Raw genomic sequence first — 17805 nt, forward strand, 5'->3', positions numbered from 1 at the left:
ATGGAGAAGCTCATGTTAAGAAGGTCGAGAGACGTGGCAAGCTATTTTTGAAACAAGTGTAAGGAAGACAAAAATTTATCATCTATGCATCCAGGTTTTGCCAATCCAAGAGAGTAATAGTATTTTTCAAATTGATTTTTGAATTATTCTCTTGTTTATTTTTATTGAATTTCTTTCCTTCATCATGTGTTGTAATTGACCATGTCACTTGAGATTTAAATATGGGCACAAGTATAGTTGAATCGAGGGTCTCAACCAAATTTAGCTTTGAATTATGCAAGAAAATAGGGTAAATATAGTTAAAATATAGGCTAATTTACAAAATTTTAGTTTAAGAATAGGCTAAAAAGGGGGTTAAAGTATGACCTATGAGTTTGCCTCTGAAATTTTTGTACAAGTTAGGAGGATAATCCTTCGAAGGAGACGGCTCATGATGCTCCTCATAAGCTGAGTAGGTATTTGTGTGTGTGTGAGAGAGAGAGAGAGAATGAGAGAGAAAGGTTTTGATCGCACCGTGTGCAAGATCATTATACATAAGTGCAAAAGTGGGAGGCGCTTGAGAAAGAGGAATGTGTGCATTGTGCATATCTAGTTGGATACGGGTTGAAGTCTGTAAAGAGACAACTATCCATTGTCCAACCAATAGATGGCGAAGGTAATACTTGACATTGGCGATCAGATAATAGTTGCACCCACACTATCGATTGATGGTGATGTCCCATTGAGAGCAATGGCGGCATGGCTTGCTCACAATCTTAAATGCCCATTGCCTACAAGGGAAAACACTTGGGGCTTGACATCATCACGATTCACCATGCACCCCTGCGTTTGAACTTTGTGCTGACCACATGTCAGGGTGTCGTTCAGCATACGGCACAAAGAAGATCTAGTCGTGCTACAACAACTAACAAGGCATGTAGTTTCTTTTTCCCCCTTTGCAGCTGAACCCAAGCTATAAGCCGCAATCTAAACATCCGACAAAAACTGCAAAAAACTGACGTGGGAGACCTCCCTTGCTTAAGAAGAAACCCCAAATTCAACCACTACAGAATGCTACAAAACCGCCCTCAATTTGGTCGCTCATGGAATTTACACACCCTTTCCTTCATGCGCAAGGGCCAAGACACCTTCTACAGGTTGTGAGCTCGTCAGCATCCTGTGCGTGCCGTCTCGAGTCTCTGTCTGACATTACCTCCCATGTTTTTAGCCTATGACCACACACCTTAATAAAAGGTGTGGCTATTAACCTTTTGTCGGCCGCCCATTGTATTACCCAGTGGCACTGGGGTCAAAAGACCCCAGTGCCCTTCAACCGCCCACTCACTCTCAAGGACTTATAGTCCTTAAGGGCACAATCACCCTTGGTAGGCCGCCAAACACAATAAGAAAATAGTAGATAAATACATTTCCTTTAATTCCTTGGCCACCCATCATACCCCTTTTTCCGGCCACCATTGTTTGGGAAAAATGTGTTTCACAATGTCATATCGTTTTCAATTTCAAAAATGCCGATTGAGGGCAAGGGGAAAAGGAGAAATTCCGCCCCAAAATAGAGAAAATTAGTGTAAAAACCTTAAAAAGTAACCTAATTTTGTAAAATTTCCTCTTGGCAAATTTAACGAAAGGAATTTTGTATGAAAAAATGATTTTTCCCGAACACTGCCGGCGGCCACTCAACTTTCCCAACTACCTTCAGCCACCCACTTGGATTTTCTTTTCTGGCTACTCAATTTAATTTTTATTATTTATTTTCTTTTTCCAACCACCTACCAAGCCCACAACCAAACTCTCTTGTCCGCCCTTACAACTCTATTGGCCGCCCAATACGTACCCAAGGCCATAACTTTACGGCCTAGTGAGTACCAATTCCAACCATTTCAAGAGTCCAATCTTCCCTACCTTTTACTCGATTGGTGCTCTCAGAGAAGTAGTCAGACCCAAGCTTGATTGGTTGCTTACCATTTTGATTAGTCACCAATCCTCAGATTTACAAATTTCCTTGGCCACCCAATCTCGGTTACAATTGTTGGACTTTAGAAATTTTATGGCCATTTAACCCCAAATTCATCCGGTCGCTATTACCAAAACATAAAAATATTCTACATATGCATTCCTGCTATCGTGAAAATTTCAAAAAAAGCTTGTGCTAACCATCACCACTTGGCTCTCTTGTTGATAGGATGGTACTTCTATCCATGATTTTACACAAGTTTTATCAAATGACTTTTATATTGCTAACTCTCCATAAACAATGGAGAGTATCCATGATTTTACACAAGTTTTATCTTATGACTTTTATACTACTAACTCTCCATAAAACAATGGAGTTTTCTCTATCTGCAAGTTGTAGACATGGCATCAAGATGAAAGTGGATCCTCCTAGTACATGTCCGTATAATTTGCAGCCATTTGGACAAACTGACCACCAACAATAAAAAAGGTTGCGAATTGGTTTACAAATGGAATTTCAACCAAAAGTTAATGCTTCAATCAAGGCCAAAGATATTTATCTTCGCATGAGTTGACACACCATAAATTCCATATAATCATTAATTATTTTCTATCAATATTAAAATGTCCATAATTTTTCTTTTCTATCTTTCATTAGCATAGTTTTCAATAGTAGATACCTAATTTGTAATCAATGAAAGAAGTTTGTGTTCTTGATAGATTGTCAATTTTGATTCATTTCTAAGTAATAACTTACCAATCCTATCATCTATGCTTTGAACTTTATTAAGCTTACTATGTTTCCAGTTTTGATGTCAATTGTAAGCAGGTATCTTAAAAGAATCCACGCTGACTCGTGGTAATTTATTTCTTCTCTTCTTTTCCTTTTGTCATTGTAAAATGAATTCTCTACATCAAACCGCTATCAGATTTGACATCTTGCTCATTGGTCCCTATATTTCCATGCTAATAAGTTTTAGTTTTAGTACATTCTGTGCACGGTGGTTACTAACCAATGGTAAGCAACTATGATTTGATTACTATGTTCATGACAACATTTTGTTGTTATTATTTATGGATAATTAACATTGATACTTACATGTTGTATGTTTTTCAATTTTGATGCTACTATTCAAGGCACAAAGACCACTTTTAGTTCTAATGTTGATAGATCATGCTCTTTAGTACAAATTCTCTCAAGAATTATGAGATTTAAACTCAAATAAGTATCCAAGTTATAATAGTTTGCACTATCTATGAAAAAGCTGAATGCCAAGCTATTGAGTTGCTAAGTAAAATGGCATCATTACTTTATTTACTACTAGTATGCTAACTCCATTTCTATATTAAAAAAAATATTTATATCATGAAATGCACCACTTGCTCAATAATAATATTTTAATACTTGATTGAGAAATGCAATTCAACAAAGTCGATAGGGTATTGCATCCTACAATTATTCACATTGTAACATCGGGCTACTTACCCCATGAGGTACTAAATTTTTGGGTGAAGTTTTTCTATTCAAATATTCAGCCTTGTGGCCACTTTATGTGCCACTTTCTATGGATTTTAATACAAGATATACTAGGTAGAAGGAATGTTAAGATTTCTCCATTGTCCGCATCCTCATGTCTTTTAATACTTAATTTCTCTTTTTGCAGGCACATTCACAATGCATTTGTCATGCCAAGGGTAGGACTATAGGAGGGCACGGCCCTAGCCAAGGGCCGATGGATACACATGCGGTACAGGGGCTATATATAAGAGGGCCAAGGGCCTATATATAGGTAAGGTTGGGTGGTTAGTGGCATGTCTATCTCCCTATGTCATTTCACTAGTATCAGAGCTCAGGGGAGGGGAGAGCTATGGAGGAGGGAAAGGACTCTCTTTCTCTTTAGGTCTCTCTCTCTGGAATTCAGTACGAGGCATGGCCTCTCTCTTGCATCGGAGTCTTCTCTCTCTCCCTCGTTTTCCACAGTAGAACGTGCATGGTCTCGCATGGAGGGCAAGCCGTGGTGATCAAGGCGGCTATGCAAGAGGTCGGGGCCGAGGCACCCTGCGTGTGCAGACGCTCTTGCTAGGCGGGAAGGCCGAAGCCACAAGGGGAGATTACAAGCACGTGGGCAAGCCCGCTTAGCGGGAGGAAGATCAGACAGTCGACTGCGTCAGAAGCGTCAAAAGGTGGGCTCGTTAGGGTCGCGCTACAAACAGGGAGCAACTCTCGTTTCATGTGCACTCGAATCCAACCTTGGTACCAGGAGCTACGTCATCGTCTGCATTTTGCGCAGGTCCATTAACGCCATGGCTCACTTTGAAGGTACTTTCATACCTTAGGCGCCCAAGGCCAGTCGCTTTGACTTGAATTTCCTGTACGTACTGGGTAGTTCCCACCCTACCATGCAGCAAGATTGCGGACTTCGAGACATTGAGAGCATGAGCACCAAGGCGTTCGAGCCGCATGCAAGGGCATATGGGCAGCATAGCAGCACCTATGAGTTTGAAAAAGAAACGCATGACTATTGAAGGGCATGTCGGATGCTTCTCGTCAAGGATCTTGGTATAGCGTGCAAGGCATACGACAATCTGTTGCAAATTGTTTTGTGGAGCCATGCATGGCATGGTAGGGGTCGTTGAGAACCCTCAACATGCAAACGTTTGTAGATCTATCGGCTTCAACCCAACAATGGCTTCAAGGACAGCAAGGCTTTCCGTTATCTGACATGGACGACAATGTGGAGCAAGGCTAATGCACGCCATCGCTGCCATACAGGGCGGCTATGCAAGAGAATCTTTCAAGGCTTCAATTGCTATTCACAGAAGATCGACAGTATCATCATATTGGTGTTCGGTATGAAGGTATTGGAAAGGCAATGATATGATCTTCAGTATTAGAGCAAGGCTTTGACTCAAGATTGGACATGGTTTGAGGTTCAAGGATGCTCAAAAATGGAGGCATTGTGGCCGATACGACAAATTATCAAAGGCATTTAGTAGGTAAACAATAGGAGGTAAATAAAAGCTTTCAATACCGCTTTGTTTTCCTCAAGAACATGTTGAATCAAGACACGGGAAAGGCTTGTGCAAACCGTGTTGTTATCAAATTTGCTTGTACGCATAGCTTATCCAAGGCATAAAAACCCCACACGGTTGGTCATGCCGAGGGTTGTGTTTAGCAAACTTTGGTTGTCCGAAGACCAATGACTGGTTTGACGACCAAAATCAAGCAAGGCTTGAGTAAGAAATGCTCTCGTTTCACAGCAAGGCTTCTGTCCACCACAGGTTAGGGCATGGTGGTGTTGTAGAATCTCATGGAGATCGGCACGGTCTGTTGCTAATCTCGATGAAGGAGGCAGCAGGTGCTCGATAGGACCATTAATGACCATTTCAAGAAGATATCAAGCAAATGGTTAGGGCTTGTTTTCTAGATATCACTGGAGCACGACTTCGTCTCCGTAATCAAGCCAAGCCGGTACGAGGTACATACTTTGCAAGGAAATTTTATTTTTATGTTTTGCTTTTCAATACATTGTACAATTCGACAAGGTCGATTATTTGTGACTACTCAACAAGGTCGACTTTCTTTTACTAGGACATTTGTCTATGAGCAAGCGTATCTGTAGCTCTAAGGCATGGTAGCATCCAAAGTGGGTCTACTGAAAAGTATCATGCAAAGACAAGACTTCCATGTTTGGCCTATGCTATGAGCATACAAACTTCGGACGGACTTGACAATATGCCAGCAAGTTATTTCATGAGAAACAGAAGGGCATATATGATACAAGGGATGTATTTGTACATATGACATACCCCACTCGTGCAGCAGATATGGCTATAAGACATTTTTTAAGCGACTCTTCTTCCACGGAATATCGGGCCAACTGGTTCCAGCAACGACCAAGTTAGCCAAGTTTAAGTTTTTCTTGTTTTTCCCTGTTTACACTTTACTTGGCAATTACTGTCATTGTGCAAAGCAAAGTGCTTTGGCAATTTTACAAGAAGCAAGGCTTCGGGGAACAGGCAAAATAGGGAATATCAGCTCACAGAATCCCTACCATTCTAAAATGTGCAAGGCACTTATGGTGTCATAAAATCTAATATCTAATATCTAACCAACCCAAATGATTTTCTCATATTAAATTGATCACTTAATGTGGGAGAATAAACGGGAACAAGTGTTAAGATATAGACATGTGCTTATAGATCTATCTCAACACGGGACCAATGGTAACGGGGCCCAAATGAGAGATGGTCTATCACAGAGCAAGGCTAACCAATGGAGCATAAGACCTTAGGGTTAGCTTCATTGAAGACCTCCAATAATGTGTGTAAAAGTCCTTTGACCTTAGGTAAGCTAGGGTTGAGCTTGAGGCGCGGGAACTCGACCCAGCTCGAGATGCTTGTCCTACTTGTCATGCTTGATGACTAAGGTGCTTGAGGTGCTTGATGATTGAGGTGCTTGAGATGCTTGAGGTGCTTAATGATTGAGATGCTTGAGGTGCTTCACATGCTTGAGATGCTAGCGTTGCACTTCAGGTGTGAACCCAGCCCAAGCTTAAAGTGCTTAAGAGCCAAGCTTGTGGTGGGAACTGGGCATATGCATGAGGGGCTTGAGGTGTCAAAAACGCAAAGATTCAATCCCTACAAGGAGGGGGTGAGCCCTACATGAGGGGGGATGAGAGAGAACACCCACACACTCACACAAGGCATGCATGGTACAAAGAAAGCAAAAGGGACACTTGTCAAGTTCCTCCTCATGTTGCCCTCATGGTGTGCCTGAAGCCTATTGGTTGGCCACTCAAGGGGTCCAATAATAAATTAGGAGATTTAATTAATTGATTCAGCATTTATCTAGCCTCTCTCTCAAAGGGGAAAGGGGGACGCTTGTCTCAAGGTTACCCTTGCTGCTTGTAATGCCTCCTACTTATGATTGGCTAGGCATGGAGGGGTCCAATGAGCTTCAAGCATGAGCTAAAAGGGGGGGTTGACCCAAGCAAGCTAGGGGGTTTCTTAGGGGGTATACTCACCCACACACACTCACAAACAGTCTCATGGTGTGCTATGCAAAGTGCAAGAGCTCCCTCTCCTTCTCCAAGCAAGTAGAGGTTGAGAGCCTACACCAACACTCTTGGTTATGGAGTGCAAATCCAACCAAGAGCCATGCTTCAATGATTAAGCTTGCCATCTCCTTCTTCTTCATTACTATGCTATTATGCATGCTAGCAACAAGAGTTATGATAAGTGAGGAACTAATTCTTTCTCCTATGAAATGTTTCTTCTTCCTCTTCCCTACCCTCATTCTCCACCTTCGAAGGTGTTTGAGGTCTTGGGACTGAAGCTTGGGATAGTTAAAGCTTTCTTCAAGTTTGTGTTATGCTTGTGATGCATGAAGCTTTCCATCTTCATTGCATCACCTAGGTCACAAGGAACACAAAGATTGTATTGTAACAAGTCTCTCTTAATGGGAGAAATCATAATACAAATGCCTATTGGAGGGGGGACCGGCTCCACATAATCCGGTCCTCAATTGTTGTCATGTTCTCTAAATTCTCTCTCTTGCAAAAGTATTGTTCATGCCAAGTTAACTAATTGCTATGATTATGTTGCTATCTTCAACTATGTTCACCCGCTATGCTCACAAAGACATTTCTCAAAAGTACTCTCATTAATTTCCGCTACTCTCAAGTTAAATAGGCCAATTCCATTACATATGGCTTTGGTTCTCACGGTTGAGGCCATCACTCTCCGCAAGGGCTTACAATTCTGCATGCAAGACATGCTAGTGAGGTGGATTCAATTCTACTGCTTCATGCATTACGCTTCTGCTATCAAACTCGTAACTCTGTCAAGGAAAAACTAAGGATGGATTGTTTATATGATTGTTGGTTGCTATCAACACACAACAACACTAAAAGGAACCTAAATCAAGGACTTAATTCAAAGGCAAAGTGCTATCATTAGGTCACACTACTGTCGTCACAACCACATACATGGTAGGTGGGTCAGTCTATGACTTGTTTCTGTTTTTTTTGTTACCTCTTTCGATGAGAGAGTCATAACAGAAAACTGTGGCACGCTTATATGATAAGCTGTACGCTACGCATAAGATGCATACGAGCTTGGGCACAACATATACAAAGTCCTCACTTAAGGAAAGTTCCTCAGCCCAGCATTTTCTATCTTCTCTTTCTTATTTCTCTCCATGAATAATGAAAACTTTCTACGTAATTTTTGATACATGTTTTGTTTGGGAGTTAGCATGAGCCAAGGTGCTCTAACTCTCAGCTCCAAATTGGGCAAGACGCACTCTACATTAGTCTTCATCGTTTCATCAATTGAACACTAATTGCCATACGGGCTATGAGCCACACATGCTGGCTAAGAGTCATTGGTAGATCTTGGGTATGACCCGACTGTTGGCATTCCTTGGGTGATTGTTCTTAAGATCGAACAGATCTACCCACTGGACTACCCAACAACGTTAACAGACAAGCAAGAGTCTTGTCATCACGGATGTTTACGGTGTCATTTTTGTATGACATGGTTTCAATGCGACACTCAAGTTGAGTTTTTGATAACCATAAACTCAACTAAGCTGATTTCTACCATGGATTTTAGATGCAACATATCGTTGCGACAGCATGGCTGTCCATAAGAACTAGGCTTTCCACTTGTGTGGATCTCCTGCTCTCTCTATAGCACTACGAGTGTCTATGGACACATGGTTTTGGGGTAAGACCCCGCGGGTGCTTACTAAATCACCCCATAGGCATTGAGGATCACAGTTTGATCTATCCCTTTATATTTTCAAGGAAAGAATTCTGCAATCTACCACGCGGTAGATTGCGGAAAAATTCAACTTTTCAAGTTGATTCTCATCATTATGTACACGGTTAACTATGTTGGTCACCGTTACATGCTAGTTGAGCAGTTTCTATAAAAGGTCTTACCAAGGGGTTGACTACTTAGATTCTACCCAACGGGTTTGGATTGCGAAGGCAACACCCACGGTTTCTAGTGCAATGTTGCTGGTTTTTTCATAGGTGGGAGATGTGCTCTTGTGCATTTGAATACGGGTAATTGAACTTTCAGTTCAATCCCCAGGGCCATGCCAAGGGCAGGTCAGAACAAGTATTTTGGGCCGTAGTGTCCAATGTACATTATGCTATTATGAATCCACTTATTGGATTCGATTTGGCACATGTTGTCACATGGGATACAACATGGTCTAGGGACTCAAGGAGTTTGGTTTAGCCAATGTGGAGCAATGAATGAGGGTCCCTCTCACTCTTGTCGCAGAGTGTTTAGAGTTACCTCCACACACAAGTACATCTTGTACTTCTAGTATGTTCTTTTTGCAGGCATCCTTAGTTGAGACATATTCCACGTGTGGCGAATATGAGTCTCTGGGACTAACACTGGCACCCACTATTTCAAATATGTGTCACGACAAAGTCCCTAGGTGCTGGTCACATTTGTTTTCTAGACCATTTTCAACACGACGTATCAGGAGCAATTTCGTGGCCCAAAATTGTCAGATGCTTAGAATGACTTGTTCAGGTACAAGTAATGCTAAACAACATTACAGATGGTTGTTTATACATATAGCAATGCTTTAAGTTGTTAATGAAAAAGTTTCATTGTTTGTCCCTAGAAGTGATTAATGTTTCACCTTCTATTATGGTTCAAACATTTTAGCAAGGCTTGCAAATGATTGCAGCAGACAGTATTTAGATTCTTTTTCGAACTATTTACATTCCTCTTTAATGGGTGCTACAAGCATCACATTCACCACAAGTATTAGCAAAGCTAATCATGGATATACATGTTCAAATGTGTTTTTGCTAAATGCATGCACACTAGGTGTTATGGTCCCTAGTGTTTAACAAAGATTGATTTGGAGCGGCATGCGTATTCATCAAGTTGTTGCTTATGAAGCATTTTGCACTCTGTGTGCAATATCTCTAGGAGATTACTTTTGGGTCTACTAATCACCAACAGAGGTCATGGCTCGGTTTGGGTGTTTGTGGATTTTTAAAGTTAACCACAATGGTTATCCCGGACATTGTTGATTCTTCAGCAATGTTATACAATTTTGTGATTCCTATTTACCAATCAACTGGGAAGTCTGTCTGTAAACCATGGGGGAAACACACCTCAGTATTGTCAGTTATCCAAAGGGATAGGCTGATTACAAAGTGTAATCTTAGGCTAAAAGATATGCAAAGTGCGTACATTAGCACCAAGCAATCCAATTAATAAGCATTTATTGATCTACTTGGAGTTTACTTACTATCAGTTAACACATGTTTGCGACTAAGTTAGTCTCTTCATGTTTAAATCAGGCTCTCAACCTTGAACAGTAGTTATGGTGGGGTTGTTTACGGATGAAATTTGAGAACAAGTTAAGGACTTATACTTCGCTGATGAGTTCTGTCAGCAAGTTACTTTCAGGAAGATGAAAAGCGGTACTCTTTCAGGTACATCTTTGTCGTGATAACTCGTTTAGCATGCTCATATGCATTCTAAATGGAGTCTACACACTAGATGGTTCCAAATGGACAACAGTGGGCAAAATCGAGATGTTATTCTTGATTTCATTGAACCTCCTACTGCACCGTGTTTTCAGTCAAACAAACAGTTGGATCCATGAAGGATACCACTCTGGAAAACATTAGTGTCCTTATGAAGATCCTACCACTTTTGTTTTCGCGGACAAAAACGCTTCTCCGAGGGGGGAGTAATGTCATGCCAAGGGTAGGACTATAGGAGGGCACAACCCTAGCCAAGGGTCGATGGATACACATGCAGTACAGGGGCTATATATAGGAGGGCCAAGGGCCTATATATAGGCACGGTTGGGTGGTTAGTGGCATGTCTATCTCCCTATGTCCTTTCAGCATTTTACATTAGTCTTTTAAGACCTTTCAGAGGACCCCTACCTACACATCACAATTATGAAGATCCACCTTCACTCGTGGAACAAGAAGAAAAACTCATCCCTGCACAAATAGTTGATCACGAGACCATCACCACATGCATTGGCATGGTTTATAACCACTATCTTTTGACCTTTAAATGCCACCCTACAGAGGATGCCAAATGGATGCCTGAAATTTTTTTCTACAACTTCCCATACCTTCTCCACACTTTTCATCACTCACGGTCCAGTTGATTCTCTACTGAGCAACTGAGGACAGTTGCTATCCCTAGTGGGAGAGATATTACGAGACTGGGCACCCTCCTGTTGCATGTGGTTAACTGCAATTGGGATAGCTGGCTTAATGGTTAATTATATGACGTCTTTTTGATTTTACTAACAATGAGTACATGATGATTTGTAGATTTGAATTCTAGGAGTTGAGAAGGAGGCGCCGAAAACCATTAATCCTCTCGATCATTTTATCCTTGCACATTATTTTAGATCTTTTATCAATAAGCCACTATGGCTGCTTTGTAAATAGGACAGTGAGAACTCACCCTAAGAGGGTCATGCAATAAGTAGTGTGTTCCACTCTTAACTAAAGTGGTACTAAAGTGTAAAAGAGGGGCCTCTAATTTTTGGCACCAACAATAATATCAAATACCAAATACCAAACTTCAGAAGAGGTGCCGTGGAGTTTGGGGCTACAATCTTTAGGCCTTTCTTGTGTAGATGCCCAAAATTTTTCCTTCCCCCTCTCTTAAGCTATGTCTTGGGCTATGGAGCTTGGCTGTATAACCTTCTTGTGTAAGAGTGTGTAAGAGTTTGTCTCCTTCCTTCATCCCTTCCTTTTTTTCTCTGTGTACTATTATGGGTGTAGGTATGTCAACATCTCCATCTTTTTCTTTCTATGTCAATATCTCCATCTTTTTCTTTCTATGTCAACATCTTTCCCTTCCATCTCTCTCTTTTACCTTCTCCAACATGGCCAGGCAAATTGTTGAATTTCATGTCCAAGGGTGGAAGCTCACCCTTGCTCCCAACACAATTCACTGATTATTTTCTTTGCCAATAGAATTTTCAAGCACAACAATATCAAATGTGCAACTAATCACATGACTGCAAAGCTTCTTTATGGTGGATTGTTTTACAAAAAAGCATCAAGCCTCTACACACTTGGAATGAATTCTAAGCTCGAGTCAAGGAGTCATTTCTACCTTTGCAGTTTCATCTCAATGCTTGTTGCGCTTAATATAATTTTGCTTGGATTCCACTTGACACTATTTCTCAGTACACAAACAATTTTGCAAAACTTTGTGGAACATACAAATTATTTTTGATGACATGCTTCAATGAAATACAAATACAAGCTTTAAGAAGGAATCTAGGCTGAATTTCATATTTATATGAGGTAATTTATTTTTCTCATGATGTTGAAAGCAAGATTCAATCTCTTGCAAAATAATTGCAAGCCTCTAAATTCCCAACTTTTTCTACCTAACTTGCCTATTACAACAACAACCCTCAATGCTTCAAGTCTTTCACAACATTTTTAGAAACATACAATGCAATGCACCACGAGGTGCACCACATATACTCACTTATCCCTCCAATAATGCATCTTATGCAAATAATGTGTCTACACCTATTAGTCTAAATTCAAATCCTCAAACTTAGACACAATAGTACACAATCACATCCACAAGACACTAGTCGTATTAGTTTTAAGTCTCAGCATCATGGACACATGCTCTCAATTTTTGTTTTAAACCTATAGTGAAGAACCCACTACAAATGCCAAAAATCATGCTACTTCTGTGAACTACACACATGCAAGTGTGGATGTGGATGAGCATCAAATTGGAATGAAGACACTCTTCTAAATGAAATCAACATGGCCACTCCAAGTAATTCAAAACAATGAAACTCTTTATCATGTATGATTAATTTGACTAATGACCATGAGATGATTGTTTTGCATGATGATGGAAGTTTATTTCTCAACAGCTTGTTAATAAACTAAATTGAATACTATATATAAAGTTAGAGGTGCATTTCAAGGAATAAGATATAATGGAGCATAAGAATCAAGAAACCTAGAAGTTCAAATAGGGGAATACAAAGAAGCACGTAATTTTTGTATTGCACCTCCACATTCCACAAACATAAATTACGTTCTCTTTTAGATCTTTGTTAGTACAAACAAATTGTTTGATATTTCACATATAAAGCTCATTATTTGACTCTTTAGTTAAAGAAAAACACACCATATGTCCGGTTTGGTTTGCATGAAAACTTGTTCATTGCACTCAAGAATGATTCACCCCTCTTATAATTGCCTAACTTTGATGAGCGATTCTTTGTGTCTGTGTCACTGATGTGAGTGGCAAAGTTATTGAATCAATATTTTTGCAAAATAAAAATTTAGTTGTATTTGAAAGTTGAAAATGCAAAATTTCTCAATCTTAATACAATACATATGACAAAGAATTAACTATAGCTGTACATGCGTTGAAAATTGGAAATTAAATGACAGGTGCTGATTGATTATGAAAAATGACCAACAAAGCAATAAATATTTATTATCCCAACCTTTAGTCGACGATAAAAACATTAAATGGGTTGCTTATATGCAAATTTTTTAAGCCTACCATTCAAAATCAACCCTAGTAAAGAGAATGCTGTAGTTAATGCTTTGAGTAGAAGACCACATATTCATCATCTATCAACCATTGAAGGTACATCTTTGTTTCTATGCCTGGTACTGCGTAAAAGACTAATGCGAAAGGCGTTGTGAATGTGCCAATGTGCAGGTAGTTCGAAACGAAAAGAAACATCATTAATGACAACTGAAATTTTGAAGGGTCCATAAAAACGAGGAGTAAGCTTAACAAAGACATTAGTATCAACACTTTTGATCCTTCGTTTTTCGATGCAAAGTAAAACATGATCACCTTCTTTGAATTGGTGTGCCTTGCGGTGCTTGTTAGCATTCTTGGTGTAAAGTTCTTGTGAGTGTTTAATGGCAGAATGCACACTTGCATAAATATCATGAAAGTCAGTAGTGAAATCATCAGCGCATGCACAACATTAGAAAGACGTGAAGCAGGAGTAGGAAGTGAGTGACCATATACAATTTCAAATGGAGATTTACCCGTGGCAGTGTGAGTGGTGTTGTTGTATGCAAATTGCAAAATATGTAGGTAATCATCCCATTTCTTAGGTTGAGAAGAAACATAAGCTTTTAACAAGTCAATAATAGTGCGGTTGGTGACTTCGGTTTGACCATTAGATTTAGGATGAAATGCAGAAGTGAAGTCAAGTGTAGTGCCAAGATTTTCAAATACAATAGTCCAAAAAGCACTACAAAATTCTGAGTCTCGATCAGAAATAATCACTTTAGGCAAACCATGATGTGGAAAAACAGTCTTAAGAAACAAAAGTGCAGCTTGATGTGCTGTGAGTGTTTTCTTACATGGAACAAAGTACGCTTGTTTAGAGAAACGATAATAGTCCATATCATGTCATGTTTGTGCGTTGTGAGTGGGAAACCAGTAACAAAATCCATTGAAATATGTTCCCAAGGTCTTTCAGGAATGGGGAGAGGGTGTAAAAGTCCCAATTTCTTACCTGTAGTAGCTGCTTTGATTTTTTGACAAATCAAACAAGTTGACACATACTGTTTAACATCCATTCTCATAGTAGGCCAATAGAAATCACGACATCAATTTTGAAAAGTTACAGCAAATCCTCTATGTCTAGCGTAAGGGGATTTGTGCAATTCTTCAATAATTAATGTACCGAAAGGTTTAGTCACACACAATTTTTGTTTGAAATAAAGGAAGTTTTCTTGAATAGTGTATTCGAAAAATGTGTGTAGAGAATTATCAAGCATGTGCAACCATGTCGTTTTGAAGTCATCATCATGTGCATAAGTGTCAGGCATAGTGTCAAAGGAAGTTCCCGTAATGGTTGATAGATGATTAAGTGAGGGTCTTCTACTCAAAGCATCAGCTACAAAGTTTTCTTTACCAGGTTGGTATTGAATGTTGGGCTGGAAACTTTGAATAAAAGCGGCCCACTTAATATGTCTATCATCTATTAAGGGCTGAGAAAGTAAATATTTGATACTTTGTTGATCAGTTTTAATGATCAAGTCAGTACCCATTACATAGCGTTTCTAGATTTTCAATGCATGTACCACAGCAGTCAACTCTTTATCATAAGTACTGAACTTTGTTTCAGACGGTTTGAATTTACGACTTTCGAAAGCAATTGGATGGTTATCTTGCATAAGGACTACACCGATACCTTTTCCACTATCATCAGTGACTACCACAAAGAATGGTCTTTCAAAATCAGGCAATTGCAATACAGGTGCATTAGTCAAAAGCATGCTTAAGTGCATTAAATGAGCTTTCTTGCAAATCAGTCCATTCATAAGGCGTGTTTTTCTTCAATAAGAGAGTCAAATAATGTGCTTTGTAAGCAAAATTATGAACAAATTTCATGTAATAGCTACAAAGACCAATAAAAGATCGTAGCTCATGCAAGTTTTTGGGTCTAGGCCAGGATTGAATGGCTTCAATTTTCTTTGGATCGACATGTATTCTCTTACCCGATAGAATGTGTCCCAAATATTCAATTTCAGATTGGAAAAATGAACTCTTTTAAGGATTCAAATACAAGTGATTTTGTGCAAGCAGATCAAATACACGTGTTAAATGCTGCTAATGCTCTTCTTCAGATTTACTGAATACCAAAATGTCATCAAAAACTACAATAAAAAAATCTTGATGTTCAATGAAAATTCGATTCATCATGCGTGTGAATGTAGTTGGTGCATTTGTCAAACCAAATGGCATGACAAGAAATTCATAGTGTCCAGTTTGTGTTCTAAAAGAAGTTTTGTAGACATCATGTTCAAACATTTTCACTTGGTGATATCCTGATTTAAGATCAATTTTGCTAAAGATGTGTGCCCCTTTCAGTTTGTCTAGTAGATCATCCACTCTAGGAATAGGAAACCTATTCTTAATGGTTATCTTGTTGAAAGCCCTGTAGTCGATACACATGCGAAAGGTTCCATTTTTCTTCTTGACAAGAAGTACTGGAGCTCCGTATGGTGAACTACTAGGTCGGGTTAGGCCTCGGTCAAGTAAATCAGTGATTTGAGTTTGTATTTCCCTGTGTGTGGTAGGATTTACACGATAAGGTGCTCTACAAGGAGGTTCACTACCCGGTATGATGTCAATTTTGTGGTCTTCTGGGCATGATGGTGGAATTCCAGGTGGCAGATCATGCATGAAACAATCTTTAAATCGTGAGAGAAATTCATTGTGTGTGGAATTACGTGAAGTTTCAGTTTCAACAAAAATTTGATTTACCAATACTAGATATGTTTTCCCCTGTTTTCGAATTGCTCGTTTGGCTCGAGTGTGAGAGAGGAGTGGAAATTTTTGAAGTGCCAGTGTTGCTTGGATGGAAAAAGTTTTATTATTATGAGTGAGAGACATTGTACGTGTTTTATAATTAATCAACGGGTCAAATTCATGACGAAATGGCATTCCCAAAATCATATCAAGACCATGCAATGGTGCTACCAAAAATGTATGTGCTTGTGTTAATTCACCAATGCAAACTTCAACAATGACTTGAGTTTTACAATTAAAACGTTGATTATTAAAAACAGTTTTGACCTTGTGAGGTGATGAAATTTCAGAGAGTGATAGTTGCTGTGCCAATCGTGTGGAAATGAAATCATGGCTACTACCATCATCTAGCAGAATGGTGACATTGTCACCCTTAATAGTGCCTTGCACTTTAAACAAGGTGTGAGGAGATATAGGAGTACCTGAGGATAGGTTGTCATTGTTATCATAATCAGGGTCATATCCCTCACCGTAGTTAACTTCCACTTCATTGTCGTCAGGTGTAGCATCTTCGATGAGGTTAAGAGTAGCTCTGTTGGGGCGGTTGTTGTTGAAGGGTTTTTGACTTGAATTCCTATTGACTCCATTTGAATGGCCATTGGATTGACCATTGCCCTTAGCATGACCATTTGGGCACTTATCTGCATAGTGACCATACTGAAAGCATTTAAAACACTTCACCTTTTTGTTACCATTAGAATTTGGAGGAGAACGCTGGTTGAAAGGATGTTGATTGCCTCGTTGCTGAGTGTTGTTGTGGTTGTTGCTCGTATGAGGTTGAGCAGTGGTAGGAGGATTGTCAAATCTTCGTCTTTTGAAAAAGGTACGACTTTGGTGTTTGCTTCTGTCAAAGTTAGGAGAGAAAGGAGGTCTCTTGTTGCGGTTAGCGTTAGCAGGTTGATCAGTGTGAGAGGAATGTCCACCTTTCTTCTTTTCTGCGTTGAGAGCCAAATTAATGGCCTTTGACAGAGAATCTGGTTCGAACATATCTACCTCAGTACTAATTTGTAGTGCCAAGCCTGATATGTACTTTCGCTTCAATTTCCTGCGACTAACATGTTCAATAGCTTGCAATTGAATTAGACAATTCCAAAAACGGTCAGTGTAACCCTGTACATCTTCATTTCTACCCTGTCGAATTAAATCCCATTGACGTCGTGCTTTAGCTTTGTACTGTGTGGGCAAAAATTGGGGTAAAAACACTTTTTTAAATGCATTCCATGTGCGTGGTCTTCTTCCATGTTGTTTGGTGGCATTCCACCACAATGCAGCGCTGCTAGTGAGATGATTGGATGCACACTTTACCATTTCACGCTCGGGAAAGTCTTCATCATGAAAATAGTCATCTAGTTGACTAACCCATGCTAGAACCGTGTTAGCATCTTTAGTGCCATCAAAATCTTTGAAAGTGAAGGCTTTTCTGCTAATTTTGTTTTTCTTGGGTGCCGGTGCAGATTCGGTGCGTGCAGAATGCAATAATTTATCTTCAAGTTCTTGCCT

This window comes from Adiantum capillus-veneris, chromosome 12 (assembly GCF_014529385.1).
Source record: "Adiantum capillus-veneris isolate H3 chromosome 12, ASM1452938v2, whole genome shotgun sequence".
Lineage (NCBI taxonomy): Eukaryota > Viridiplantae > Streptophyta > Polypodiopsida > Polypodiales > Pteridaceae > Adiantum > Adiantum capillus-veneris.